The following is a 4,056-nucleotide window of genomic DNA, read 5'->3' on the forward strand; positions in this document are numbered from 1 at the left end:
ATGGAGCCACTGGCGGGGTGTTGCTGCTGCTGGAACCACCGGGAAGGATTGCTGGGAATCACTGCTGCCCTGTTCCCGTTCTAATTAGGTTCAACATCCATTGGCCTGGGTTAGCCTTTTTCCCTTATTTCTGCTCCAATCGATACATCCTATTATGCCAATTTCTTATTAAACTGCTTGTTCTTTTTTTAATTCAACTTTGGCCTGTGCTCTGTTTTAAATTACCAGAGCCGTTTCTGCCTTTCGATTCCATTGAAACCGAAATCTTCATTTCGCTGCAACCATGGTCATTGTTGTGGGAGCTAATGCTACTGCTGTCCCAGTTGTGCTGAGATCTAGTGTCGCTGCTTTCTTGGCTGAAATGTTTGCGGGACTAGTAGGGGTCTAGCCAGCTGTCTCGCCACAATTCTGTCTCCGGTTTCTTGTAATTGCGACATCGAGGTAGGGGGTTTAAAATGATTTTAATTTAGGAATGCCAACAAGGTTTACTGAATAACTGCAAATAGTATTAATAGCTGTGAGTAATTGATTGATTATATGAATGTTGGATTGGGATTGCGATTGTGCTTGGTGCTGTGATTGAATTGATTGTAATTATGTATGGTAGATGATTGAATTATTGATTGTTGGTTGTTGAAATGGTTGTTTGGTATATTGCTATGGTTGTGAAAGTGACTTGAGATTAGTAGAGGATTGTGGGTTTGACTGATTATGTATAAATAGTTGAAACTAAGATAATCATTTGATATATTTGATACTGGATTGAGAATTGTTGAAGAATTAGGGCCTAAAAGACTAAACTATTATTAAGAATCTGGTTTTCAAAATAGAATGGTTACTTTGAGGACGGCCTAGTAATTTGCTAGTGATCGAAATGGTATGAGATTAAAATCTGAGTAAACTTTAACAAGTGTAGTTGTTAGGATTTAAATTTGAAGGTTTCGTATTAATTGAAGATTTAGTTATGATTTTCAAAGTTAAGCAGTAAAATCTGATTTTCTGCATTACCTTTAAGTGAATACAGTAACTTTGAAAGATTGTAACTAATTCTGTGATGATCGAAATTGCGTTGAACTAAGTCCTGGTTAAACTTGGGAATAAGTGGAACTGAATTGGAGAGTTTGAGATCTTTTCATTAAATATAAGATTTATGGTGAATTTTTGAGTAATGGTTGTGGGATCTGATTTTTACTACAGAATTTTTGGAACAGCAGTAACTTGTTGGCTCTGCTGTGAATGTTCCGAATTGAATTTTGAAGCAAAACTAATTTTAAATGAAACTTTAGTCCTATTATTTTAATGTCCTAAAATTTCAAAACGGTTGAACTTGCGGTTTAAAAGATACAAATTTTTGAAATATGATGCATTATGCAGTAAAGGCCAGATTCTGTTTTCTTAAGTCAGTAAATTTGGAAGTTTATAACTTTTGAACCTGGTTGGATATCGAGGTGCAACCAATTGGAAGTGAAAATTAAGTATGTTTAGCATATATGACTTAAATTTCAGGGCTATCCATGTTTTATTGAGTAAGTTATGGGACTTGGAAGAAGATAAGTTCATTAAGTTTTAAAACAGAATTCTGCAGAAAATTAGTCAACTTCTAGGTTATATAACTTCTTCATTAAAAATGATATTGACCTGAAACCAATTGGAAAAGAAATTTGGATGAGTGAAGTTGAACTATATTAATTTTTAAAGTCATTGGATTTAACTTGGATTTTATATTGAATTTTGAATATCACATGCTGCTGCTATTTTTCTGGTTTTATGCACTGCAGAGCAGTCACGGTTTTTTCTCTATTCCTAAGGATAGAGAAACCAAAAAATGATGATCTTTAGTTTGTTAGAAAGCTTATTTCAAGGTGAATGCCTGGACATAAAGTTTGTGCAATTCCGAGTTTGTTTGCTATACTAAAAACAGAAAAGAATATAGAGTGCTGAGAATGTCTGAGTGAGAGTTATGAGTTCATAAAATTAAAGATGAACCTTAGCGTCATAGGGCTGATTCAATGTTGGAATATGTTTGATTCTGAAATGATTTAATATTGGAGAGGTTGAAAAGAGTTTGGTAAATTGTTTGGTTGGGACCCGTAAGGGTGGCTAAGTCCTATTTTTAAAGGAGATTATGTCCAAATTTTTATAAAAGTATAAGGACTTAATCAAAATCAATATTTAAGGCTTATTTAATGATAATAACTTCAATGATTCTTTTAAGAAAAGATTATTTGGTATACGAGATTGTTGGCAAGGGCGTGGGTCTTGTCCCGCTTGCGTACTTGCAATTATGAAAGAAAAAGGAAAGAGTAAAGTACTTATTGTATGATTATCTGTTGCTTGAGGCAACCCAAGAGATATTTGTTTATTTGTTTGTTGCTTGAAGCAACCCAAGAGATGTTTGTTTGTTGCTTGAGGCAACCTAAGAGATATTGTTTGCTTATTTGTTGCTTAAATGCAACCCAAGAGATAATATTTATTTATCTATTTCTTAAAGCAACCCAAGAGCTTCTGTAGGGAAACTAGGATACCTACAGCAATTTTCCGTTCCCAAGAGTATATTTCCTGCGAGTAGAAAGTAGAGGCTGTCTCAATAGTGCTGCTAATAATTATATGCGCATTTATTTGAACGGAAAATCGTATTCGGAAAATCGTGAACTCGTGACTGGATAAATGTCGGGATTGTAGGTGCTAACCGACACATGAGCTCATGGCCTACATTAGGACTAGACATTCATCATATGCACAACATTGTTTGGGTGTGTATATTGTAATTGGTTTGCCTAAGTGAATAATTCTGTTTAATTGCTAATTGCTATACTTGATGTAATTGCTCTTGATTGTGTTTGAACCTCATTACTTGTGTTTGTAACTGATTGTTTGGATTGTGGCGATTGGGTGTTGATTGAGTTGTTTGGGCCTGCGGCCGTGACTGGTACGTTTGAGGTCTAGTTCTGTATAAAGTATCTGACTGATTCAGCATAGACTTAATGAACCTATACTTGGAGCAGGATGATCATTTATACCGCGTAGGTAACTTCTTTCATGTTATGGTCTAGTAAAGTATGAAAAATCAAACTGGTTCAGCATAGACTTAATGAACTTATGCTTGGAACAAGTTGGTCATTCATACAGTCTAGGAAACTTTTAAGAGTTTTATAAAGAAAATATGGGTCTAGGATTTTGAATAATTAACTAATGCTTTTAAAGAAGGTTAATTTTCTTTTAGATGTCTCGGAATAAAATTAACTATTTGCACTTTATTCTTTACTTTCACGGCATTCTCGACCTCTACTGAGAACATGTGGTTTGGTTTTCACCCCCAAATTTTCCACCCTTTCAGTGACACAGGTTTGAAGATGCAATATGAAGCTGCAAGCGATTAGTAGGCCTTCTTTATGGTTTTAATTGCTTTCATAGAGTCCCCTCGCCATTATTCCTTGATATTTTATTTTAACAGAGGGGTAGGTGTTTTAATTGGGTTTATATGACTTCTTATGTATAAGAATTACTATTAATAATACTTATGTGATTGTTATTATTATTTTCAATGTTTATCCTTGATACATGTCTTTAATGAATAAAAACAAAATTTTCTGGAATTTTCTTAAAACTGAAACGCGAACTCGATACAAAGGCTCGATAATTAAGTAGTTAATACTAAAGAAGGTTACGTAATGGTCTTTCTAGTGGAAATACCCTGACTTAAGCAAGGTATTTTGCTGGACGGGACGTTACAACCATGACCCTTGAGAACGTTCTGTGTGACCTGGGGTCAGGAATAAACTTAATGCCACTCTCTGTAATGGAGAAACTAGGGATCTTTGAGGTGCAAGCTGCTAGAATCTCATTAGAGATGGCAAACAACTCAAGAAAACAGGCTTATGGACAAGTAGAGGACGTGTTATTGAAGGTTGAAGGCCTTTACATCCCTGCTGATTTCATAATCCTAGACACTGGGAAGGATGAGGATGAATCCATCAACCTTGGAAGACCCTTCCTAGCCACAGCAAGAGCTGTGATTGATGTGGACAGAGGAGAATTGGTCCTTCAACTGAATGA

At 35.3% G+C, this 4,056-nt stretch overlaps 1 long non-coding RNA gene across 1 annotated transcript; it reads left to right on the forward strand.

Annotated features, from left to right (window-relative positions):
• LOC148553219 (uncharacterized) lies at positions 1–2,296 on the forward strand. The gene is made up of 2 exons (XR_015892452.1): positions 1–109; positions 229–2,296. It is a non-coding gene; the product is annotated as an uncharacterized LOC148553219 (long non-coding RNA).
• Positions 2,297–4,056: the final 1,760 nt, after the last annotated feature.

The sequence above is a fragment of the Arachis ipaensis genome, chromosome B7 (genome assembly GCF_059453495.1).
Source record: "Arachis ipaensis isolate K30076 ecotype BB chromosome B7, ASM5945349v1, whole genome shotgun sequence".
Taxonomy (NCBI): Eukaryota; Viridiplantae; Streptophyta; class Magnoliopsida; order Fabales; family Fabaceae; genus Arachis; species Arachis ipaensis.